General features: G+C 42.6%; 1 protein-coding gene across 1 annotated transcript in view; it reads right to left on the bottom strand.

The window, feature by feature from the left end:
* Positions 1–11,423, bottom strand: part of LOC135983705 (general transcription factor II-I repeat domain-containing protein 2A-like) — a 92,895-nt gene extending 81,472 nt beyond the window's left edge. Inside the window, exon 1 of the mRNA XM_065596804.1 lies at positions 11,361–11,423. The gene's annotated coding sequence lies outside the window, so the exon portion shown is untranslated. The remainder of the gene's footprint in view (positions 1–11,360) is intronic.
* Between the last annotated feature and the right edge of the window lie 16,469 nt (positions 11,424–27,892).

The following is a 27,892-nucleotide window of genomic DNA, read 5'->3' as shown; positions in this document are numbered from 1 at the left end:
GGTGCTTCCCTGGGTCAGACACACTGCAAAATGCATGGCATGCATTTGACCCGCAAAGGAAACTCCAAAGCATGAAAATTTTAATAATGCTAGTCAGCCAGATGCAAACTGCCTGTCCTTCAGATACCTTAACATAAATGAGGGATGCCTGTTTGTGGGTGTGGGTAGAAAATTTGTACTTGTAAAGTGCCTGCCATTTGAGGATCTCAAAGTGGTCCAAGATGGGTAAGCATTGTTATCCCACTATTACAAGGAAGAGAAATATAGCCCAGAGAGGCCCATTGTCACAGCACATGTAGATTTTTTGGTCCTGACTCAGTCTCCCAGCTATCACCAGACCACACTTTGACCACAGCAGGTTTAAAACAAATAAAAGAAAGTTCTTCTTCACACAGCGCACAGTCAACTTGTGGAACTCCTTGCCTGAGGAGGTTGTGAAGGCTAGGACTATAACAGTGTTTAAAAGAGAACTGGATAAATTCATGGAGGTTAAGTCCATTGGCTACTAGCCAGGATGGGTAAGGAATGGTGTCCCTAGACTCTGTTTGTCAGAGGGTGGAGATGGATGGCTGGAGAGAGATCACTTGATCATTACCTGTTAGGTTCACTCTCTTTGGGGCACCTGGCATTGGCCACTGTTGGTAGACAGGATACTGGGCTGGATGGACCTTTGGTCTGACCCAGTACGGCTGTTCTTATGTTATGTACACTGCTTCTTTTGGTTAGCTTGACTGTAACATGAGATGAGTATGGAAAAATTGGACTTAGGTTGGTTTGGTGCTTGGGCATGAGGTTCTAGCTTGTTTTTTCTCCCTCCAAAATATCTAACCCACAGTAATTAATATACATCTAAGACTGATAGTGCACTGGTAGTTTTTCTGCTGAGCAAAATACCAAAGGTAGGAAGCAGTGGCAGATGTAGCTACTCAATTCAATGAGTGTCCCATTAAATTAGTTACACTAAACTGTACTGTAATTACAGTATGAAAAAATTTAAGAGCATGGCGTGATGTCACACTATATGATTTTATGAAAATATGCTAATCAGTGTGAATATAATGTAACTGGAATATGCTTCATGCAAAAGGTCTCTTGTAAGGTATCATTACAAAGCTGATAATCTACTGAATGTGTTCATCCTATTTATATGAATGTATCATTCTTGTACTTGAAACTAGAAAAATGAAATATAACTGAGGGCCTATTGTAATTATACAAAGTGAGCCATTAATGGTGGTTTGGAATCTTGATGGCTCCCATTAACCAGGACAATTGACTACAGATGGCTCTGTTTTACTTATAAGTCTTCCTGTATACCTATGTGCTGGCAAGTGAGTAATGAAGTCTTATGGTGACATGTGATCATGTCACCTACACTGGAATCTATCTTTAACCTGGTGTTTTTCCATCTAGAAGGAGGGATGGAAACCCAGAGAGACACAAAGGATTCCCACCTTATGCAAAAATATATAAGTGGGTGGAACAGAACAAAGAAGGCGGCCATCATGAAAAATCCCCTAGCTACCAACTGAGCTGGAACAAGGGCTATACCAGGGGAAAGGATTGTGCCCAGACTAGGACGGTGTCCAGTCTGTGAAAAACTTATTAAAACATCTCTGAGGGTGAGATTTTCGGTATTCATTTTTATTACTGTACTAGTCTTAGACTTGCATGTTTTATTTTATTTTGCTTGGTAATTCACTTCGTTCTGTCTGTTACTACTTGGAACCACTTAAATCCTTCTTTTTGTATTTAATAAAATCACTTTTTACTTATTAATTAACCCAGAGCATGTATTAATACCTTGGGGGGGGGGAGGGAGAGACAAACAGCTGTGCATATCTCTTTAGCAGTGTTATAGAGGGTGAACAATTTATGAGTTTACCCTGTATAAACTTTATACAAGGTAAAATGGATTTATTTGGGGTTTAGACCCCATTGGGAGTTGGGCATCTGAGTGTTAAAGACAGGAGCACTTCTTAAGCTGCTTTCAGTTTAAGCCTACAGCTGTTAGGGGACATGGTTCAGACCCTGGGTCTGTGTTGGAGCAGACTGGCATGTCTGGCTCAACAAGACAGGGTGCTGGAGTCCCAAGCTGGCAGGGAAAGCAGGGGCAGAAGTAGTCTTAGCATATCAGTTGGCAGCCCCAAGGGGGTTTCTGCAATCCAACCTGTCACACATGATACAAAGATAGCATGGAGGGGAGGGGGTCAAGGGAGTTCCGGGCCTCAGCCTAGCCTCATCTCAGGGCATGCTCCATTCCATGCAGCCATCCTGCGACAGGTCCTGGTCACTCATGGTGGCCATGAGCCCAGCACCCCATATCTATATTCCTGTTTCCTGGAGATCAGGACATGGAGAGGCAGCAGTTGTTCCTCCCCCTCACAGATTTTGCCCTTCAGGCATCTGTAAACATGCACAGCTGTGATCTCATCGTGCAGTGACGTGGCCAGGAGCAGGGCCAGTGTGACAGAGGGCCCAGCTCTGAAGCCATGCATGGTTTCTCATGCAATGGAGACAGTGTCTCACCTCCCTCATGAATTATGTATTTTCACTCTTGCTTTAATGATTTCTGTGGGTGCTATTGAACCCATGAACCCCTGCTAAAGACACCCTTAGGAGGAAGTATAATAAATAAAAACAACACGGAATGCAGTTTTATATTTTTCTAATTTTAGGATGAGTAGTAAAGAACGCATGTGAAGAAAACAGTGATTCTAAGTTTCATTTTACTTTAACTTTTGATTAAAGGAGGCATTTAGTGTAAAACCCTTTCATTGTGTTCTCATACTGAAGTACACTTTCAGTTATTTTCCATTTGACTGATACTGAAGCCCATATTCCTTTTTAGTCCTTGTGTTCTCAAACTAGGTCAGAATGCACGTGTCACATTATAAATGTTTCAGGAACCATGCTTTCTGACCTAAATGGCTTACAGTTCTTGATTTAGAGATAATCAGTTGGATGGACTCAATGGACCTCTATCTTTTACTAGGCTTTTATCTGAATTATAACAGAAGTAAAGTACACAACAAGTTTAAATGAAGCAGTAGGCCAATTGTTATTGACAGAAAACAAAGGCTGGAATGTAAACTAGTGAGAGTCATTAAAGGACAGCAGTCCTGTGCAGATACTTAGAGGCTTGTAGGTAGTATAAGCACCTTACAGACAATGCCTTTAGCCTCCCATTTCCCCTGTGAGGTACAGAAGTATTAATGTACTTGACAGAAAAAAACGAGACACTGAGATATTAAGTAACTTGCCCAAGGTCAAGCAGGAAGTCTGTGGAAGAGTCGGGAATTGAATCTACGTCTATTAAGCCCAATCCAGTGTTTTAACCCAGGTCAACCTTCTTTACCACCCGAGGGAACTTATCCTTTATTCATTAGATACATAAAATTGACTCCATAAAAGTAAATTAAAAACAAACAAACAGAGAATTAAGTGAACATCTAGACTGCCTGCCCACCAGACCCAGAAATAACCAAAATTGTTCCAGTCCCTGACTGGCAAAATTAGAGTGCTCCCTGACATGCTACTTTTTAAATGCTTACACTTTGACCAGGTTGAATTTTTAACTGTTTCAATAGGAGTTCTTTGTAAAATGGTCACCGGTCCCCACTGTCCGTAAGCCTCAGAGTCCTCTATGATCACTAGAGTCTAATGATGAAAATTAGCCATCATTAGTTCAAATTCAGTCTAAATCAGTAATGACCAAACATTGTGACTGTCCGAAGCCACTCATCAGTGGCCTGTGTTGTTTTGTTTCAATTCTTACTTCATTAAATTGGCATCAATCTGCATCCTGAATGACAGCTGCAACTTAGAGACCAAGGAATCTCAGAGTAACTTTACTCCGCTCCTAGAGATGGTCCCTCCAGAACAAAGTGGAGGCATGTTAATGTTGCTGTGTGAAGAAGCTTGCCATGCTTTTGTCCACTGGAAAGGAATGTGAGCAGATAGCGGATTTAGTGAGTTGGGGGATATGTGATTGTATACACTGGAGTCAAAGTTACCAGACCTTGATGAAAAGATAATCTTTTCTAGCTCACTTTAAGTGTTGAGAATTTTTATATAGTCCTTTGAACATAGCAGAAAATATTGTTATTCAGCTGTACATGCACTGAGCCATGGAAGGCCACAGAGGTAGAATGGCCACTGATCAGTTTCTAAATTATTATTCATCATATCCAAAAGAAATCAAGAAGTTTTCAAACCCTCTCCTAGGCTAGCTTCTGTAATAATTTCCATTTGTTAAAGGAGGTTCTTTGAATGGTCAGTGGCTGTCCATCAGATAATACTTTTTAGAAATAATTAAATGCTTAGTATAAGCTATACTGTAATAGCAGTTATTAACCTAGATAAATCCAGAATTCATGTTTCCATATTTTAACCCCCTTGAGTGCCACATACCTATTCATAGGGGCCATACCTTAGCAATTATCCTATTTTCACTAAATTAATAATTTAAATTTACAATACTATCTGATTAAATATATTATAAAGTATAAAACAGTCAAACCTATATGATTAAGGCTAGCAATTCTTATACTTCATGGCAAACTAACCAGCTAGCATCTGGAAAAAATGTCATCTTATGATATAGTTCTGTATTACTAGGTACATTTTGTAGATTAGAGTGCTTCATCTGAAGTACACAAGATCTGTCCCTGTAGGAGACAGAATATTGGGCTAGATGTGCCATCAGGTTGTTCTAATATAGCAATTCCTCTAGTATCATTCTCTGAAATTATCCGCACCCCTTTACTAGATGTTTGCTGCCCATCCTGGACACTCCATGGATTAATTATTAAAACCAACTTTTAATTTTCCAGTATTTATTCTTCCCATTTTAGGTCAATAGCTGAATGTCAAGTTTGACTTGGCAATATGCATCTTGCTAATTTTTTCTCATTTGATATTAGTATTTTAGTAACACACCCCTTCAGGGCTTACTTGCCTCTGCAACAGTCTGTGCTGAATGTCTGAAATGAATGAAACCACTGCTAATTATACAGATTTCTTAAGCACCAACACTGATCTTTTCTGATATTTGCAGTAAGTACAAGGCACAATGTAATGAACCACTAATGAATGTGCAGTCACAGAAGGTCAGAGCCATCACTTCACATATGCCATATATTCCAAATATTGAGAGAGATGATTACTATTGGCTAGTAAGCATGTTTCCTAGAGGGCAGGAGCTTCTGATAGCAAAAATTAATTTGCATGGTCAGACTAACAGATCAATAAATTACCAAAAAGCAGAACAGAGTAGATGCAGAACAAGATGGAACAGATTTATTCTCTATTTTTTTTCTTTCTTTCTAATTTTTTACCATGCCATTTGCTGTAGTGGTGGGCAGAGATGGGCTGAAACAGAACTGTCGACATTCAGAGGCACTGAATGCTGATGAAGTTTGGATCCAGATCCAAGATGGATAGCTTGGCCTCATCTCTAGTTTTGAGAAAGTGTCAGACCAGGGCAATGCTAACATTCCAAACCATCAGCAACTCCAATAGAATAGTTGTCTCCACAGATAATGCAAACTTGAATGTCAGTATGGATTAAGGATACATCTCTATTAATTTCACATCGCATTAATTGCCGTCCTTCCTCCCACAAAGCTCTTCATTTACTAAAGAAATGAGCTTCCCTACTATTGACAGTTATGTCAGCACTAGGACAATCCTCCAAGTTTAGTTATTCAAGTTGAGATTTTCAAAGGAACCTAAAGGAGTTAGGAGCTCAGCTCCTACTGAAATGCAACAAATTGGTGCTTAACTCCCTTAGGATCTTTTGAAAACCCTAGCTGTACTTGCCTAACAGCAGCATTTTTAAGATTAAGTTCTTCAACAAGTTCATTTACTTAACAAACAAAACCACCAGAATGGACTATAAATCATTTTCTATCCTCTACTACTCATGTTGCAATACACAATGTGTTGATTTGACCAGTGTTTAGACACAAACCCTATTAAAATAGAATGGGACACCCAATGTGACTCCAAAGGGGGCAAAAGCTAAGCGAATGACCAGCGTCACTGGAGAAGTTTAAGGGGTAAACATTGACATTAGCGCATAGCTACGGGCATATTCTGGACAGCAATCCCTGTAACTGCTTTAACAAAAATCTATGAAGAAATTCAACTCTACACAAATGTGGAAGTTAGTTAAACGCAGCCTAAGCTGAACTGTTCATTTCTAGACTGTCCTGCCTTTAGGTTTTTAGGGAAGTTGTCGAGTATTTGTAAGTGAGATTTGTTGATGGGCTAACTGGAGTCTTCTAAAATTTACAGCTTAACTCTTCAGCTAACGAAGTGGTTCGGATTTATGTGTAGTATGTCATAATTCTCTCTTCTCTAATGAGGGGATGGATATTTGATTTGATCCTGTCCTCATAGAATATCAGGGTTGGAAGGGACCTCAGGAGGTCATCTAGTCCAACCCCCTTCTCAAAGCAGGACCAATTCAAACTAAATCATCCCAGCCAGGGCTTTGTCAAGCCAGGCCTTAAAAACCTCTAAGGAAGGAGATTCCACCACCTCCCTAGGTAAAGCATTCCAGTGCTTCACCACCCTCCTAGTGAAATAGTGTTTCCTAATATCCAACCTAGACCTCCCCCACTCCAACTTCAGACCATTGCTCCTTGTTCTGTCATCTGCCACCACTGAGAACAGCCGAGCTCCATCCTCTTTGGAACCCCCCTTCAGGTAGTTGAAAGCAGCTATCAAATACCCCCTCATTCTTCTCTTCTGGAGACTAAACAATCCCAGTTCCCTCAGCCTCTCCTCATAAGTCATGTGCTCCAGACCCCTAATCATTTTTGTTGCCCTCCACTGGACTCTTTCCAATATTTCCACATCCTTCTTGTAGTGTGGGGCCCAAAACTGGACACAGTACTCCAGATGAGGCCTCACCAATGTCGCATAAAGGGGAATGATCATGTCCCTCGATCTGCTGACAATGCCCCTACTTATACAGCCCAAAATGCCATTAGCCTTCTTGGCAACAAGAGCACACTGTTGACTCATATCCAGCTTCTCATCCACTGTGACCCCTAGGTCCTTTTCTGCAGAACTGCTACCTAGCCATTCGGTCCCTAGTCTGTAGCAGTGCATAGGATTCTTTCGGCCTAAGTGCAGGACTCTGCACTTGTCCTTGTTGAACCTCATCAGGTTTCTTTTGGCCCAATCCTCTAATTTGTCTACGTCTCTCTGTATCTGATCCCTACCCTCCAGCGTATCTACCACGCCCCCAGTTTAGTGTAATCTGCAAACTTGCTGAGAGTGCAGTCCACACCATCCTCCAGATCATTAATAAAGATATTAAACAAAGCCAGCCCCAGGACCAACCCTTGGGGCACTCCGCTTGAAACCAGCTGCCAACTAGACATGAAGCCATTGATCACTACCCGTTGAGCCCAACGATCTAGCCAGCTTTATATCCACCTTACAGTCCATTCATCCAGCCCATACTTCTTTAACTTGGCGGCAAGAATATTGTGGGAGACCATATCAAAAGCTTTGCTAAAGTCAAGGAATAACACATCCACTGCTTTCCCCTCATCCACAGAGCCAGTTATCTCCTCATAGAAGGCAATTAGTTTAGTCAGGCACGACTTACCCTTGGTGAATCCATGCTGACTGTTCCTGATCACTTTCCTCTCCTCTAAGTGTTTCATAATTGATTCCTTGTGGACCTGCTCCATGATTTTGCCAGGGACTGAGGTGAGGCTGACTAGCCTGTAGTTCCCTGGATCCTCCTTCTTCCCTTTTTTAAAGATGGGCACTACATTAGCCTTTTTCCAGTCATCTGGGACCTCCCCCGATAGCCATGAGTCTTCAATGATGATGGCCAATGGGTCTGCAATCACATCCGCCAACTCCTTTAGCACCCTCGGATGCAGCGCATCCGGCCCCATGGATTTGTGCTCATCCAGTTTTTCTAAATAGTCCCGAACCACTTCTTTCTCCACGGAGGGCTGGTCACCTCCTCCCCATACTGTGCTGCCCAGTCCAGCAGCCTGGGAGCTGACCTTGTTTGTGAAGACAGAGGCAAAAAAAGCATTGAGTACATTAGCTTTTTCCACATCCTCTGTCACTAGGTTGTCTCCCTCATTCAGTAAGGGGCCCACACTTTCCTTGACTTTCTTCTTGTTGCTAACATACCCGAAGAAACCCTTCTTGTTACTCTTAACATCTCTTGCTAGCTGCAACTCCAAGTGCGATTTGGCCTTCCCAGTTTCACTGCCTGAGTGATATTTTTATACTCCTCCCTGGTCATTTGTCCAATCTTCCACTTCTTGTAAGCTTCTTTTTTGCGTTTAAGGTCAGCAAGGATTTCACTGTTAAGCCAAGCTGGTTGCCTGCCATATTTAATATTCTTTCTACACGTCGGGATGTTTTTTTCCTGCAACCTCAATAAGGATTCTTTAAAATACAGCCATCTCTCCTGGACTCCTTTCCCCCTCATGTTATTCTCCCAGGGGATCCTGCCCATCAGTTCCCTGAGGGAATCAAAGTCTGCTTTTCTGAAGTCCAGGGTCCGTATTCTGCTGCTCTCCTTTCTTCCTTGTGTCAGGATCCTGAACTCGACCATCTCATGGTCACTGCCTCCCAGGTTCCCATCCACTTTTGCTTTCCCTACTAATTCTTCCCTGTTTGTGAGCAGCAGGTCAAGAAAAGCTCTGCCCCTAGTTGGTTCCTCCAGCACTTGCACCAGGAAATTGTCCCCTACACTTTCCAAAAACTTCCTGGATTTTCTGGGAACTGCTGTATTGCTCTCCCAGCAGATATCAGGGTGATTAAAGTCTCCCATGAGAACCAGGGCCTGCGATCTAGCAACTTCTGTTAGTTGCCGGAAGAACGCCTCATCCACCTCATCCCCCTGGTCTGGTGGTCTATAGCAGACTCCGATCATGACATCACCCTTGTTGCTCACACTTCACAACTTTATCCAGAGACTCTCAGGTTTTTCTGCAGTTTCATACCAGAGCTCTGAGCAGTCATACTCCTCTCTTACATACAATCAACTCCCCGACCTTTTCTGCCCTGCCTGTCCTTCCTGAACAGTTTATATCCATCCATGACAGTACTCCAGTCATGTAAGTTATCCCACCAAGTTTCTGTTATTCCAATCGCATCATAGTTCCCTGACTGTGCCAGGACTTCCAGTTCTTCCTGCTTGTTTCCCAGGCTTCTTGCATTTGTGTATAGGCACTTAAGATAACTCATCGATCGTCCCTCTTTCTCAGTATGAGACAGGAGTCGTCCCCTCTTGCGTTCTCCTGCTCTTGCTTCCTCCCAGGATCCCATTTCCCCACTTACCTCAGGGCTTTGGTCTCCTTCCCCCAGTGAACCTAGTTTAAAGCCCTCCTCACTAGGTTAGCCAGCCTGCTTGCGAAGATGCTCTTCCCTCTCTTCATTAGGTGGAGCCCGTCTCTGCCTAGCACTCCTTCTTGGAACACCATCCCATGGTCGAAGAATCCAAAGTCTTCTCTCCGACACCACCTGCGTAGCCATTCGTTGACTTCCACGATTCGATGGTCTCTACCCAGGCCTTTTCCTTGCACAGGGAGGATGGATGAGAACACCACTTGCGCCTCAAACTCCTTTATCCTTCTTCCCAGAGCCACGTAGTCTGCAGTGATCCACTCAAGGTCATTCTTGGCAGTATCATTGGTTCCCACATAAAGAAGCAGGAAGGGGTAGCGATCTGAGGGCTTGATGAGTCTCGGCAGTCTCTCCGTCACATCATGTATCCTAGCTCCTGGCAAGCAGCAGACCTCTCAGTTTTCCCGGTCGGGGCGGCAGATAGATGACTCAGTCCCCCTGAGGAGGGAGTCCCCGACCACCACCACCCTCCTCCTCCTCTTGGGAGTGGTGGTTGTGGAACCCTCATCCCTAGGACAGTGCATCTTTTGCCTTCCAATCGGTGGAGTCTCCTTCTGCTCCCTTCCTTCAGATGTGTCATCTAGTCCACTCTCCGCATTAGTACCTGTAGAGAGAACATGGAAACGATTGCTCACCTGTATCTCCATTGCTTGTACATGGACGCTCCTCTTTCTCCTTCTGGAGGTCATATGCTGCCAAACTTCTTCACCATCCTTCTGTCCCTGCTGCGCCTGCTCTGAATCTTCAGAACATTGTGGCCATAGAAGCATCTCCTGACGTCTGTCCAGGAAATCTTCATTTTCCCTTATGCAACACAGAGTCGATACTCGTTTCTCCAGACCTCGAACCTTCTCTTCCAAATACGGAGACCAGCTTGCACTTTGTACAGACAGTCGCTTCTGTCCTGTGGAAGAAAGACAAACATGGCACAACCTGTGCAGGTTACAACAGCTGATCGCTCACTTTCCATATCACCTTCCTCTTAAGAGCTTCCTCAGCTGTTGCAGTAACTACTCAGAGAAACCCACAGATGAAAGCCTCAGTGTGCTCTCCCCAGGCAAACTCCCTCTGTTAGCCTCTGCTGTTCGCCGCTCAGCTGGTTCGCTGCTGATTGCCCTTATATACCAGTCAGGCCCACTCAAGGCCTACCTGGAACAAAGCACTCCCAATTCACACTTTTCAAACAAACAAGCAAGCAATCAAGCACACGGTCAAACTGACAAACTGTCCCAGCAACAGACACTCAGATACTCACCAACACAGCCCCCCTAATGCAGCACTTAGCGTACCTCCTCTCGGACAGCTCCCAGGCAAACTCCCTCTGTTAGCCTCTGCTGTTCGCCGCTCACTTTGCCTTTGCACTGCTGGAGACAGACTCAGCTGCACAGGTTCCCAAAGTGTGGTGGGAGTGAGTCCAGAGAGCTAGGTGTGTGCTCATGGGGCCAGCTTCTTCTGACTGCGAGATAGAAAGAAGCTAAATATACATTTAAGGGTCCTCCTAACGTGGCTTTTCCATGGAAGCAGTTCCTGCAGTGACGACAGCCATATGAACCCCTGATCCAAACACAGCAGCCTGTCTGGTCCTGGAATTAGCAGTGATTCCCCCCAGACACTGTCAAGCCTTAATGACCCAGTTTTCTTTACCACCCTGGGGCAGTTACTTGAACATTTGGGACCGTCAGTGGCATTCTGCCATTTCCCTCTCCTAATTGCCCTCCAACCACTGCCTCCCCCCACCCACTCGCCTCCTCAGCCCCTTCCCCTCCCCCCCCCCTCCGGCTCACCCGCCCCTCCGCTCGCCTCCTCAGCCCTCCTCCCCCACCGCCAGCTCACTGGCCTCTTACCTTCTGCCGCTGCCCCCGCCTCCTGCCACTGGCTCACCCTCACTCTCCAGAGTCCAGCCTGACACTGGCCCCTTCACCACCCCGCCCACCCGCCAGCCAGCCGTTGACTTGCTTACTCACCCCATGCGGGCCGCACAGTGAGCCCACCTACTCACCCCCCCGCAGGCCGTATGTTGTGCAGGCCTGCTTTACTGGTTAAGAGGCAACATCTGCAAGATCAGCATTCTTCTTTTTAAATGCTTTCTTATCAGTTGAAAAATACACTTTCCAAAACTAGAACCAAAAGCTACCTTATTGTTTCTGATTTATAGACAAGGTTTATAATGAAAATGGTGTCAAAGCATTAAAAATAGCAGCACTAACAGGCTTCAGAACATTGTACCTTTGGTAACAATATGACTATGTGCTTATTCATTAATAGTTACTATGTGCACTGTAGTTGTAGCTATGTTGGTCCCAGAATATTAGAATCAATGTGGACAAGATAATATCTTTTATTGGACCGACTTCTGTTGGTGAGAGAGACAGCAATTGTGCTAAACAGTGTGTTCCCACAGCATTTTGCTGTGATGTTGGGAGTTCCTGTCCCAGACCTGAAGAGCTCTGTGTGGCTCGAAAGCTTGTCTCTGTCAGCAGAAATTGGTCCAATAAAAGGTATCACCTCACCCACCTTGCCTCTCAAACTGTAATAAAAATACCTAGCAACTATTAATCAGTTTATTTAAAATTAGACATTGGCTTGAAGATTGGGGACCATTCCTAGACAGTTTTAGGGTGAGATTTTCAGAGGCCTTAAGGGAGCATACTTTCACTATGAATTGGGCACCTAACACACACTATTTTGGGATACGAAGCCTAAAAATACAATTAAGGGTGGCCAATCTAGAGTCAATAGACCTTTAACAATTTACACAAGCTGAGGATCTGTCTTGCTAGTTTTTCATACCAATAATTGCAGAAAAAAAAATCTACTGATAAAAATACATTTGACTGACAACTTTCATCCATAATATTGTTAGAAGTCTACTTGTGGGTCAATTTTAAACAGAAATAAGCTAATGAATTTAACAGATTCACAAAAAAGATCTAAGATTTAAAAACATAGTGAGGCTTTTAGCAGTCCTACATGACATTCTTATAAAATAGGGAAAAAGTGGTCTAGACAAAAATTACTGTAATGTCAGCACACAATCAGATGAAAAACTATACTCGGAGTAGTTACCAGTGGTTTGCTGTCAAGTGGGTAGGATGTATTTAGTGGGATTCCACAGGGGTCTCTATCCTGGGTGCAGTGTAATTCAATATTTTCATGAATGACTTGGATAATGGAGTGGAGAGTATGCTTATGAAGTCTGCAGAGGACATCAAGCTAGGAAGGGGTTGAAAGCATTTTGGAGAATAGGATTAGAATTCAAAATGTCTGTTAATTGGGGAATTGATCTGAAATCAACAAGATGAAATTGAATATAGACAAGTGCAAAAATACATTTATGAAGGAAAAAACCAAATGTACTAGTACAAAATGGGAAATAACTGCTTATAGCAGTTATACTGCTTAAGAGATCTGGGGATTATAGTGGATCACAAATTGAAATATGAGTCAATGTGATGCAGTTGCAAAACAAACAAAAACAAAACAAAAAAAACCCACCATTCTGGGGCATACTATGAGTATCCTAAGACAGACACAGGAGGTAATTATCCCTTTCTACTTGACACAGTTGAGGCCTCAGTTGGAATACTGTATTGTATCTAGTTCTGGGTACCACACTTCAAGATAGATGTGAACAAATTGGAGAGAGTCCAGAAGAGAGCAACGAAAATGATAAAAGGTTTAGAAAACTTGATCTATTAGGAAGGTTAAAAACTGGGCATATTTAGTATTAGAGAAGACAAGATGGACCTGATAACAGTCTTCAAATATGTTAAAGATTGTTATAAAGAGGGCACTTATCAATTGTTTTCTGTGTTCACTGAAGGTAGGATAAGAAGTAATCATGCAGCAAGGAAGATTTAGGTTAGATATTAGGGAAAAAATAAACGATAATGATAGTTATTAGTAGAAGAGCAAGAACCAAGGGGGATTGTGGAATCGCCATTGTTGGCATTTTTTAAAGAAAAAGTTAAACAAACCCATCAGGAATGGTCTAGGTTTGCTTGGTCCTGCCTCAGTGGTGGGTTATGAACTAGGTCAGGGGTTCTCAACTTCTTTTCTTTCTGATCTCCTTCCCCCCCGCCACATGCTATAAAAACTCCATGGCCCAGCTGTGCCACAACTGTTTTTCTGCATTTAAGAGCTAGAGCCGGCATTAAGGGGTAGCAAGTAGGGCAATTGCCTGGGGCCCCATGCCAAAAGGGGGAACCACAAAGCTAAGTTGCTCAGGCTTTGGCTTCAGCCCCAGGTAGTGGGGCTCAGAACCCCGGGCTGCAGTCCCATGCAGCGAAGCTTTGACTTTCTGCCCTGGGCACTAGTGAGTCTAACACCGGCCATGCTTGGCAGACCACCTGAAACCTGTCTGCGTCCTCCCAGGGGGCCCCAAACTGCTGTTTGGGAACCACTGAATTAGGTGACCTCCAAGGTCCCTTCCAGCCTTGCATTTTTATGATTCTGTGATGATTCTAATATTGCATCTAGCTAAACCTAGTAAGTGGAAGAAGATTAAAAGCTATATCAAAAAGTATAGTGGCATAATACTTATGCCACTAGTTATTCTGAATAAGGTACTGCATTTATGTAGGGAAAATACTGGATTTTACTGGTTTACTCATGTTGCCATTTTTTCTTATGCTCATTTCTGATAAATGGATTTCTTCCAGGAGAGCCATTCTGCAATCAGCCTTGCATAAGAAATTTAAAACTTTTTCCTTTAATGGGATTGTTCAATCTTTTTAGGTTCTAGGTAATTACATTTGCATCATTTATTCTATATGACCAAAGAATAAAAAGTTTCAGTCCACTCCTGTCAGATCTCTACTCTACTGCCCTCGCATTAAATATTTTCAGAGACGTAATAAAGGATCAATTCTGCTTGGTAAAGTTATGGTGAGCAAACAAAGAGCAAAATAAGATTTTGGGTTTGATCCTGCCCCCAGTACAGAAGTGCCTGCACAATTCTTGTATATGACAGAAAGGGAGTTCATGATGGCCCAGCTTAAGCCAGTTTTAACCAGATACAGTTGCCCCTAACATCACGCCCAATTGGTGCGAGGTACTGTCAGGGCTGGCCTTACCATGAGGCGAACTAAGGCGGCCATCTCAGGTGCCAGATTGGGGGGGAGGGGGAGAGGGGAGAGAGAGGGGCACCACCACTAGGACCCAGAGTGTAGAAAATTGTGTCTGCTGCTGGTGTTTATGTATTCACCATCAGGGCCGGTGAAAGGATATTTTGCGCCCTAGGCAAAACTTCCACCTTGCGCCCCACTCCCCCCTCCCCGTAGCATTGCTTATTATAAACTTTCAAAAATGAATACTGCATAATGTGGCATTGTTCATTAGAATTAATACATGTTCGGCTTGAAAATTTATTAGTCTACATATTTAATGAAAATAAATGAATAACCTGACAGTATTGACATCGTTATTGTTTTCACTTTGCACAACATAGCATGGATCTTAAAATAAATCACATACATTATACACAATACATTGTCACTTTCTTCCTTCATATCAAAGTCTACTACATTTTATTCTACCTTTATAATATCCAATTATTGTTATTAATACAATTTATAAAATTAGAGCCTTGCATGGTGTCAAGTATCAGGGGGTAGCCGTGTTAGTCTGTATCCACAAAAACAACAAGGAGTCCGCTAGCAACTACACACCACACCACAGAAACACTAACCCAGGAACCAATCCCTGGGTCGTTGCCTTCTCTCTGTCCCCATATCTACTCTGGGGACACCATCAGAAGACCCAACCACATCAGCCACACCATCAAGGGCTCACTCACCTGCACGTCTACTAATTTTATATATGGCATCATGTGCCAGCAATGCCCCTCTGCCATGTACATTGGCCAAACCGGACAGTCCCTACGTAAAAGAATAAATGGACACAAATCGGACATCAGGAATGGTAACATACAAAAGCCAGTAGGTGAACACGTCAGTTTCCCTGGACATTCTATAACAGATTTAAAAGTCTGTTCTTGAACCAAAAAAACCTTCAGAAACAGACTTCCAAGAGAAGCAGCAAAACTAAAATTCATTTGCAAATTTAACACCATTAATTTGGGCTTGAATAGGGACTGGGAGTGGCTGGCTCATTACAGAAACAGCTTTGCCTCTCCTGGAATTGACACCTCCTCATCTATTATTGGGAGTGGACCACATCCACCTTGATCGAATTGGCCCTATCAACACTGGTTTTCCACTTGTGAGGTAACTCCCTTCTCTTCATGTGTCATTATATAATGCCTGCATCTGTAACTTTCACTCCACGTATCTGAAGAAGTGGATTTTTTACCACAAAAGCTTATGCCCAAATAAATTTGTTAGTCTTTAAGGTGCCACTGGACTCCTTGTTGTTTTTATAAAATTAGAATGGCAGATACTCCGTCATACTGGGGGATTGGGTTTGGTGGGGAAGTGAAGCAGACCCGGTTGAGTCAGTGGGGTATCGGGTTAGGTGGGGAATTGGGAAGCAGACTGGGTTCGGTCAGTAGGGGTTCAGGTTTGGCTGGGGAGTGCAAGGGGAGCAGACAATGCAGACAGGGTTCGATCACTGTCTGGGAGGATCAGGTTTGGCTGGGGAGGGGAAGGGAAGCCGACCAGGTTTGGGTGTAGAAGGGGGAGAGGGCGCAATCTGGGGGTGGCGGGCAGGGTAGGATTCAAAGAGTCGTAAGGTGAAATGGGCGCTCTCCATTCCAGTCCCTGGTATGCAGCAGCGGGCCAAGTGCAATTGCACCAGGGCAATGGGAGCGTGTTGCCTGCATTGCCTTCACGAGTCCGTCCTGCACCCGGGCTGGGGAGTTGAATGCTGGGCTCTCGCTCCGGCACGGGGGGTAGGGCAGGCAGGACTGTGAGGCACAGAGTGCGCAGCCTTCACGCCAAAGCATGGTCGAGAGGGTAGAAAGCTGGGGCGCAGGGAGGTGGGTTAAAGCGGCTTAGCCGCCCCTCCACACGAGAGAGTCCACAGAGCTGCCAGCCGTGGCGTTCCTCCCTTCTCTCCCCAGGGAGCAGAGCCTCCTCTGCCTGCAAATCCTGCAGCCTGCTCTCCGAGCACGCCATGCAAGCTGACCCCAGCTGCACCACACTGACAGCACACAGCTCAGCCCCAGCAGGGGTCTTACACTTCCCTCCCTACAGTCTGCGATCTGCAACAGCGACCCCAAATCTTGGCGCCCTAGGCGGCTGCCTAGTTTGCCTAGTGGTTGCACCGGCCCTGTTCACCATCTCTGTGCATCTAGAGCAGAGAGGAGTGCTGTGCTGGAGGAAGGAGAGCACAAGAGACATAACAGGCAGGCAGGAGAAAAGGTGAGAGGGAATAACAGAAAGCAGCAGGAGCTGTAGGGAGAGAGAGAGGAGGAGCAGCCTCTTATGTACCTCTCTAGCACCCCCAAGAGCCTGGACTAATTAACACCAGCTTCTCAGAGAGCTTCCTGTTTCCTGCTGCAGTAGGAGCCAGTTATGCCCTTAAGATGATGATATCTTCCCTCACTCAGGCCCTGCTACCAGTCTGCTTATTTGTCCCCTTCAATTGAGTGTTGAGAGCCACTACAGTGGCACAGAACAGCAGTCATGAGTGAAAGAAAACACCCTTCTGGGGCAGCATTCAGAAAAAGCAAGCAAGCAAAGGAAGCTTTTCTATCTAAGCAGGAAGGAACTCTCCTAAGATACATAGCCACACATGTTCACAGTGAGCCTTCCGGCCCCAGTGAGGATATGAGTTGTGAGGAGATGTCTGATCTTCCAGTTAGTCAGAGTGCAGGTGACCTGGCAGCTACTGCAGCATCCATAACTCCATCTCAAATGGATATAACCATGCACATTCCTGAAGAAAAGTGTAGATCAGAGAAGAGTGTTGTGGAGACACAAGAAACTGCTGCTGCTGAATTTAGTTACTTAAGTCTAGATGATCCAGGACTGTGGACCCACTTGAGCAGTAGCCTGAGGGACCTCCTTGTACTGCATGGGCCACAGCAAGTGATAAACTTCATGTTCCCCAAAGAAAATGAAAATAGAAGTTTCCATCCAACACATTACTGGCATGAAATCCCCAATGGTGACAAAGTGGAGAGGCCATGGCTTATGTATTCAAAAACCCAGAATGCTGCATACTGTTTTTGTTGCAAACTCTTCCAGTCCAATGTTCCAGCCACATTGGGTTCTACAGGAACAAAGGACTGGAAAAATCTAGCTAGAAATCTGGCATGCCATGAGAAGGCAGCAAATCACCAGAGAGCATTCCATAGGTGGAAAGAGCTTGAGATGAGACTAAGGATAAAGGCCACCATAGATGATCAGCATCAAGAGAAGATTGCAGCAGAATCTCTTTACTGGCAAAATGTTCTGAAAAGGCTCATTGCCATTGTGAGAATTCTTGCTACCCAAAACCTAGCACTGCATGGCACTTCAGATCAGCTGTATTTGCCAAACAATGGAAACTTCCTTACAATTGTGGAGCTGATGGCAGAGTTTGATTTGTCTAAGAAGAGTCACCACCCAAGAAATGTACATACACCACTACCTTGGAAAAACAATTCAAAATGAGATCACACAGTTACTGGCAACAAAAGTCAAAACAGAAGATTGTGGCAGATCTGAAGTCAGCAGGATATTACTCTGTTATTCTGGATTGCACACCTGACATCAGCCATACGGAACAAATGACTTTAATAGTGTGTTTTGTAACAGAACCTAGTGAAAAGGTCCCTGCAATGGTGACTGTCAGATCATTTTCTAGAATTTATTGATGATGATACTACAGGAGCTGGTATGACAAATGTGCTTCTTAAAAAGCTGGAAGATACGGGAATTGCGATCGCTGACATAAGAGGTCAGAGCTATGATAATGGTGCCAACATGAGAGGAAAGAACAGAGAAGTGCAGACACTGATCCTAGAGTTAAACCCTCGAGCTTTTTTTGTCCCATGCAGTTCTCATTCATTGAGCTTTGTGGTCAGTGATGCAGCATCAGCTTCTAGTGAAGTTGGTGAATTTTTTAATGTAATTCAAAGCATCTATGTATTTTTCTCTGCATCAACTCATTGATGGCAAATTTTGAAGCAACATCCTCTCTGACACTGAAACCACTGAGTGCCACATGGTTAAAGTCGAGTGGAGGCGATAAAGCCTATCAAACACCAAATTGGGAAGATAGATGATGCCATAGTTGCCATTATGGAGGATAATGCTATGACAGGAACTGTTCGTGGGAGAACAGTGGCAGAGGGAAATGGAATCACCAGAAACATACATAACTTCAAATTTCTGTGTGGCTTAGTGTTGTGGCATGACATACTGTTTGAAATAAATGTTGTAAGCAAGAGACTCCAAGGTGTTGACCTTGATATATCTGGAGCAATGGAACAACTGGACAAAGCAAAGTCATACCGACAGTCTTACCAGTCAGATGAGGGCTTTCAAAACATTCTGAAGAGTGCACAGAAGTTGGCAGAGGAATTTCACACTGAAGCTATTTCCCCACCCATTCAAGAATACAAGAGTCACCGAAGAAGACATTTTGATTACAAGGCATGTGATAATCCCATAAGAGACCCCAAACAACAATTCAAAGTGGAATTCTTTAACCAGGTGCTAGATTGTGCAATACAGTCAGCTAAATGTTTCATGCAGCTCAAGGAACACAGCAGTATATTTTGGATGTTGTATGATATTCCAAAACTCCTTACTATACCTGAAGAAGACCTACACCAGCAATGCAGGGCTTTAGAGACAGTGTTGACACATGATGACATGCGTAATATCGATGCAAGCAATTTGGGTGATGAACTGAAAGCCCTTTCAAGATACATTTCAGCAGGATCAACTCCAAAGACTGTTCTGGAATATATGTGCACAAATTAGATGACCACCCTCTTTCCAAATGCTTTTGTTGCTCTGTGCATACTTCTAACACTTCCTGTAACAGTTGCCAGTGGAGAACGCAGCTTCTCCAAACTGAAGTTAATAAAAACACATCTGTGCTCCACAATGACACAGGAGGGGCTGGTCGGCCTTGCAACCATCTCAATAGAGCATGAGCTGGCCCAGACTGTGGACCTTCAGGAAGCAGTTCAAATCTTTGCAACCATTTGCATGGAAAGCACCAGTTTGATTATTCAAACATATAAAAATGCCAGTGTTTACTATGCAGACAAGAAAAGTTACATTTGCTGTTCAGGCGTTCGAAAGTTAAGTGTTACTTAACATTTTTGAACAAGGCATTTTAAATTGTTAATCTCCTTTATTGGGGTAGGTAGCAAAGCAGTACCATGAGAGGAGTAGAACAGGAAGAAGGCAGAATTGAGACCCTTCAAAGTTTTTGCCCAAGCGAGGGGCATGGGGGCATCATTTTAGCTCCCCGCCTCAGGTGCCAAAATGTTGTGGGCCGGCCCTGGTTACTGTAGCTGCTATTCAAAGTCAATAGGCTTTCCCCTTCCTACCTGTTGAAGGGCCGGACCAAAAATCCTTGGCATTCATCACCAGCAGTGGGCTCTGGATGAGACTTTTGGGCTGATTACTCTGGCTTTATGTAAGTGGAGCAAATTTCACACAGACAACAGTTCTTTAAGTTAGCTCCTAAAGGGGCTCCGTCAGGATTGGGGCTCTATTACGAAAAGTACTGTATGAACAGCAAGCAACAGACAGATTTCCTATCTTCCATTTCAGAGCCCTTTCCACTGGACCATACTGTGTTTTGGGGTGGGTTTCTTTTTGGACGGGGGGGGGGGAAGGGGGAGTAGCTGCAGGAGAGGGGTTGTGTTTTTGCTTACTGGTAGTCTTTAGACACTAAAATTCAATGTTAACATTAACAAAAATTCCAGCTGTCTCAGGAACAGGGATGGATAAGATTCATACAATAAACTTCCCAGGCTATTACATGACTGTGATTATTGGTATAGAGCTTTTGTGATAGGCTAATGTTTCAATACTGGTATTATCTGGACAATACCCAGACTCCTCAACAAATTCAATAGCTTATTCAATTGTCCTCTCTCCCATTTGTCTTGACTCAGCACTTATTATTGGCCTTACATAATGGACTGTAATTTATCTCTAGTTTTCCCAACCCACTGAGAAATACAATACAGTGTTTGCTAAGCAATAGAACAGTGCAACACTTTCTTACCCAAGGGGAAGTTTTGTTTTTGTTTTTTTTCAGGTGGAAAACAGTTTTGCAAAAAAATACTTGCAAATTCTAGCTTGTACAACTATACAAAAAATATGGTCCGGCTTATTCTCTCTTTTGTAAATCACAGAAACCAGAGTTAAAAAAAGCCGAATAGTGTAGCCTCAACCTCCAAAACATCATAAGTCTCATATCTTCCCAAACAGCTGTGGATCAGGGGTGGGGGGAAGGGGGAAGAAGGGGTGTAGGGAGCATCTATACGAGTGTTTCTTAAGCTTTTGGAGTACATTTTTGTGAAACAAACCCGTTAAAGAATCATCTTTCCTTGTGTGTCATTTATCTTTTAAAATAATGTCCTTCAGTCCTGATCCTGCAAGCTGTATGCTGGCAGAACCCTGAAGCTAATGGAGCGCCACACAGGTTCAGGGATCTGCCTATGCTGAACTGTTTGCAGAAGCAGTGTCTTAGACTGTAAGCACTTCAAGGCTAAGACCATGGATTTCCTGTTTGTTCAGCGTTAGCACAATTAGAGTACCACTTTTGGGTACACAACAGTATGTACATCATTCATTACATTTACCCATTTAAACCTTGTTGAATACTCTGGTGATGTCTCATAACATCACTTCGCCAGGAGAAACAACAAGGAGTCCTTGCGGCACCTTAGAGACGAACACATTTATTTGGGCATAAGCTTTCATGGGCTAAAACCCACTTATACTGCTTTCTGTATTTTTCACTCCATGCATCTGATGAAGTGGGTTTTAGCCTACCAAAGCTTATGCCTAAATAAATGTGTTAGTCTCTAAGGTGCCACAAGAACTCCTCGTTTTTGCTGATACAGACTAACAGGCTACCACTCTGAAACCTGTCACTTCGCTAGGAGAAATAATGTTGAAATGAATTCCTCTTACACCTTTATAGTAAAAAACAATTTTCCCACTGCTACATTAGTTCATTGCAGTGGCAATTGATTGTTGAAAAGTACAATTTTAATGATTGTCCTGAGAGTTGAAAGCTGCCTTTCCCACTGCTAAACAGACACTAACTTAAAAATGTTGTTCTGTTATTTACTGCTGAAAGGTATCTATTAACAATTACATACCACACATGACATCTGGATAAGCAGTTTTTTGCATTTGAAAGTACCTGTTGCCAAAACCCACAATTTTTTTCTTTTAAATAGGACATACCAGACCATCCCATTTGTGACTGAATAATTTGCTTCTTATTTTTATTGGGAAGACTGACCTAGAACAAATATTTGCATATCATACTATACATTTATTACAGGACAACTGCGTATAAATACTTTAAACTTGTAAACTCATGATGGTGCTTAAAATACCCTGTAGTCAGAAGCCTAAGCTATAATGTAGATGATCTGTTATTGGATTAAAACATATGGGAGGCATCTTGAGCAGAGAGAATGTTCATGAGGATTGTTTTTATAATTAGGCCAATTATGAGTTAAACTATAAAAAGTGACTGTAAGTTCATAAGATGTCAAAATAACCTATAACAAGTGTTGATAGAAAAAGATAAGAGAAGGAGACAGACTGAATTAATTCAAACAAAGACCTACTGATATAACTCAAGGACTGTGACAAAATTATGTTTTGTAAACAAGAGAAATGTGGAACTGGTAATCAGCGAACCAAAATCGGTGCATTAGAAACTAGGCCAAATTGGTTGACAAAATAATAAGGGAATAGGCTATTCTGCCAACCACTCCCATTTGGGGCCCTTAAAGAAAAAATTCAGGCGTGAAATTGGCTACTGGTACAAGTTTCACCAGCATGGCTGCCATGACCACCTTCTCCCAGGAGCCCAGACTTTCTTGACCCTGATCTTCAGCAGTGTTCTGACCAAACCGGGCCAGAGAGAGGGACCAAGATGACATCACCACCGCTACCAGCTCCAGCTGAATCCCAACCACCAACTGGGATGAAACAGCTCCAGCCTATCTCAAGAAACTTCTCTTTTCCCCGAGAAGGACTGGTATTGCCATTTCTGATACCTCCTAAAAGGCTGTCAAACAAGAGTATTTTTCCTTCTAAAAAACCTCTCCAGCTAGCAGGAAAGGGAAAATGGATGTTAAAACGAAAGACTTAGTACTTTACATTTCAAATGCCTTAACTTTTTCCTTCTTTTCTGTACCTCTAATAAAAAGTTTAAATTATTTTTAATGGTGTGATTTTTAATGGTGTGGTTGCCATATCCTCTCTGGGACTATCCTAGAGAAGGTATTACTGAGATGAGATATGCATCTTCTAGATTTGGAGGTCATGGTGGATGATCAACTGATAATGAGCTCCCAGCGCAACCATGTGGCTAAAACGGCTAATGTGATCCTTGGATCCATCAACAGGGGAATCTTGAGTAGGATAATTATAATACCTCTGTATTTGGCAATGGTGTGACCACTCCTGGAATAGTGTTCAGTTCTGGTTCCCACAATTCAAGAAGGATGTGGATAAATTAGAGAGGGTTTAGAGAAGAGCAAGAATCATCAGAAAACATGCCTTCTAGTGATAGATTCAAAGAGCTCAATCTATTTAGCTTCACAAAGAAAAGGCTAAGGGGTGACTTGATCAGCTGCATGGGGAACAAATATTTGATAATGGATTCTTTACTCTAGCAGACAAAGGTATTATGTGATTCAATGGCTGGAGACTGAACCTAAACAAATTCACACTAGATATAGTGTATATTTTTAGCAGTGAGGGTAATTAACCATTGAAACAATTTATCAAGGGTTGTGATGAATTCATTGTTGACTAGTTTTAAATCAAGTTTGAATATTTTTCTAAAAGATATGCTCTAATTCAAAATAATTCATTTTGAGGACATTCTGTCTTTCTTATAGGCATAGACTAAATAATCACAATGGTCCCTTCAGGCCTTAGGATTCATGAAAAATTTGCAGATGCAGTTGGGGTTGAACAAAACTATTTTTCAGCAAATAATTTGTCTGAATTTTCCCCCCCAGCTCTAGAGTGCTCCTTTTACCTGATCTACAGTGTCATGGAGGAAGCCGACCTCATTTCTATGCAGCAGGGTGGGAAGCAGATCCTCAGCTTCGGTAAATTGTATCACTCCACTGAAGTCAATAGAGCAATGGCTGAGGTTCTGCCCATGAGATCTATATAGCAAAGATACTTCTTGCTTGGATTCTGGGAGGAGGTGGGGAGGTACTGACTTATCTGCCAATATTTTATATAAATCACTTCTCTGCTGCTGAACATTACAGGCCTGTCTTGTAGGAGGCACACACCTATTCTGCTGTTAAGTTTTTTAAATACCTCCTAACATTTAATTGATTCTCATGGACTGAAGCAACACAACAGTAGCCTTGGCAAAGTAGCATGAAAAGGGCAATCCTGTAGAAGATTAATTTTGTGGAAGTTACAGTACATGCTTCTCGAGGGGGTTATTGTAGCAACTGAGTGACTAACTTCACTGTTTGAAAGGCCACAGATCATTAATTCAAATATAGAAATAATTATCTATTAAAGAGAATTCCTTAGGTGAGATGAGCCCATTAGATTATCTAATTTGACCTCTTCCATAACACAGGCCATTGGATTTCTCCCAATAAGTTCCTGCATCAAGCCCATAACTTCTGATTGAGCTCGACTCTCTCTCTTAGAAAGACATCCAATCTTGACCTAAAGGCTTCAGATGATGTAGAGTCCACCACATCCCTTGATAAGTTGCTCCAATGGCAAATAACCTCACTACCAAAACTGTGTGTCCTATTCTCATTCTTAAAAGGGATGGTTTGAAATGAGACCTTACAATGAGAGATTTAAAGGCTCAATCTGTTTAGTTTATCAAAGAGAAGATCAAGAGGTGACCATCTTCACAGAGAATATATACCAGGTAGTACAGGTTCTTTTATGGCATCTCTTAGGCAGGAAGTCAGACTAGATGGTCTAATAGCCCCTTCTGGGCTTAAAAGTCTAAGAATGTCTAGTTTCAGCTTCTCTGAATAAAAAGTGAACTCATTTTTGTCATTAGTTTAAACAGTTATGTACTTGCCAAAAGAACCATCTGCTTCTACTTCTTAGAACCAGGGAATTCAGTATTGCTTATGAGAAATAGTTACTAATCCGTATATTTGGAAGCAGTCTGAACAATATTCTTCAGTATATACAGTATTCCTAGATCCTACAATGGATGTTCTGTTTCTTTGTAGACCTTGGGACAGAACCAAATTTGAGAGCAATGTGCAGGGTCAGCACCAGTAGAACAGCCTGCTTGTTTTCTCAGCTTCCAGAACTCCATAGGATAGACAGACTTCCCTCCACAAAGATTTGGAACCTTTTCATTCAAAAATTCCTAAATTATGTGGACCCTTATTTACTTGGAACTGGAATGATATCACAAAAAAGTCATTCACAATGTCCACACTAATGTTAATTTTCCTGTATGCATAAAAGAATCAATTCCAAGAGACATAATTAGTGTACAAGAACAATATTGAGTGAAGATTTTGAAGCTACTTTCACTATATATTTCAGTTTCTGTAGAACACTCTTTGGTTCAAAAGTATGTGAACATACAATTCTAGGTAGGCTAAAATAAAGTGTTATGAATTTCTCAGTTATTTAAATATAGGTTCCAAATCTCAGAAAAGAGAACATATTTTCATATTCTTTGCTGAGTATCATGCAATTAACACTCGATGATGCACATATATGTTCCTTGGCTGCCTACACTTACGACCATCAGTTACGATGGCAGGATGCAAGTTCCCAATATTGGACCTTTGCATCAAGTGCCAAGCAGTAATTAATTAAGATAGGTAGTATAGACCAGGGGTTGGCAACGTTGGCACGCAGCTGGCAACGTTGGCACGCAGCTCGCCAGGGTAAGCACCCTGGCGGGCCGGGCCAGTTTTATTTACCTGCTGACACGGCAGGTTCAGCTGATCGTGGCCCCCACTGGCCGCGGTTCGCCATCCCGGGCCAATGGGGGTGGCGAGAAGCCACGGCCAGCACATCCCTCACCCGCACCACTTCTCCTGCTTACCCTGGCGAGCCGCATGCCAACGTTGCCGACCCCTGGTATAGACAATACCTCAAATCTCTCCTTTGTAGCAGCCACCTCAGCACTGCATGTCCCCATACACTAAATAACCCCTGTTTAAACTTACATGCCACACATACACAAAAAGCATGATTAGAAGCAGAAATTAGGATAAGGTTCATAAGTAGTTGTAGAGATCAACCACACACAACAGCTCACAAGCACTTTGTGCCAAGACAAATGCCATGGCATCCAAAACTACTAAACAAGCCAAGTTAATTACAGAAGAGAAGAGAATCTGTCAGAACCCAAGACATGTTTCTGGATGTGAACCCCTGCCCTGGTGAGGGGAGGAATAAATGAAAAATATTGTAAAAATAAGGATGACAATAAAGGACACTTTGATACCAAGATGATAGGTGTCTTAGAAATAATCTTCCATTCACACAGCTTCATTTGTCAATCTTCTCAGTAAGAGATGGTCTAAATATTTAGACCAAGAACCTTCATGTCTGCCTAATACACCTTGAACACTGTTGGCATAATGCTAAAAGTTGTCCATTGCCCCAGTGATAACCATGGCCAGCTGCATTTCCAGCTGTAGGATCGTGGCAAGAGGCTTAAAAGTACCAGAATATGCCCATCTCCCACTGAGGAGCACATTCCTACACAGCCAGTGCCAGCATCCAGAGGTTCCCAGGCCTGATCATGCTGAATAAGAACATCTGAGGCAATGAGAAACTACTTTTACTTAACCATGACAAATTTTCTTGCTTTTCCACCTCTATTATTCCTTTGATGGCTGCAAATGCCTCATTAATAAAGATTTAAAGGATAGGAATATAATGAATGCCAGTCAACATGGTTTTATGGAAAATAGGTTGTGTCAAACAAACATGTCTTCTGGTCTTTGAAGAGATTGCAGGCTTGGTTCATAAAGCTAACTGTGTATATGTGCAGTAACAGACTTATGTAAGGCATTTGACTTAGTACCACATGACATTCTACAGTAGAACCTCACATTTACAGATGCCTAAATGTTCATAACTCTGAACAAAACATGTCCGTTCTTTCAAAAGTTTACAACTTAATATTGATTTAATACAGCTTTGAAACTTTTCTATGCAGAAGAAAATGCTGCTTTTAACCACCTTAATGTAAATGAAACAAGCACAGCAACAGTTTCTGTACCTTGTCAAATCTTTTTTTTTTAAACTTTCCCTTTATTTTTAATAGTTTATGTTTAACAGTACTATACAGTACATGCTTTTTTTTGTCGCTGATGAGGTGTGTGGTTGGCCAGTTCATAATTCTGAGGTTGTATTGTATTTAATGATTAGCACTATAGATTAAAAGCTAGCTGACAGACCTCAAAAATCATCATCAATGGGGAATCTATCAAATGTGATGGGGGGGTGGTTTCTAGTGTGGATCTGCAGGGATCAGTACTAGGCCCAATGTGATTCAGTGCTATTAAACATTTTTATCACTGGTTTGGAAATATAAAATCATGGCTGATAAAATTTGAAAATGATCCAAAGACTGGTGTAGAGAGAAATAATCAGAAGGACAGGACAGTCATACAGAGCAATCTAGATCCCGGGGTACACTAGGGCCATTTACAAGACAGTCACATGCAAAGTTATGTATCTAGGACCAAAGAATGCAATGACATACCTGCAGAATGGGGTATTCTGGAAAGCACTGAGAATGATTTAGGGGTTCTAGTTGTTGTATTTCACAGCATACAAATAGAGAAATTAGATAAACATTGTCCCCTTGCTGAAAGATTGTAACATAATACTATTTCTTAGAATTCAGATCACCACCACAAAAACCCCAAATCAGAGAGAAACAAAGCAGGCTGCTCCCTAAATCAGAGGCACAACTCTCCCCACCTTATTATGGGCTGTCTTTCTGCCATCTGACTCTGATCGCACACTTTCCTGCAGAGCCTCCTAGTCTGCAAGTAGGATCAGGAAGTCTGGCCACCCACTCTTAAAGTAACAGCTTGCAACTCCCAAAAGTCCTCAGTACAACACAAGCAACTCAACACAGGCTCCCAGCACAAAAAGTATGGCAAAAAGGACTAATGCGATTCTACTCATTACTCCTCCATTTATGCATACAAGGAAGGTGATTTTTACCTCTGTATCAGGAATTGGTGACACAGATACTGGAATATTGCACATGTTTCTGGTGTCCATATTTTAAAAAGGATGTTGAAAAGAGGAAAACATTCAAGGGCTGGAAAAGATACCTTATAGTGAGAGATTTAAACTATACAGATTAAACTCTAACAAAAAGAAGATTGAGAGATGAC

Source organism: Chrysemys picta, chromosome 5 (genome assembly GCF_011386835.1).
Source record: "Chrysemys picta bellii isolate R12L10 chromosome 5, ASM1138683v2, whole genome shotgun sequence".
Lineage (NCBI taxonomy): Eukaryota > Metazoa > Chordata > Testudines > Emydidae > Chrysemys > Chrysemys picta.
Note: the sequence above shows the minus strand (reverse complement) of the source record. Positions and strands in the feature narration are given on the sequence as shown.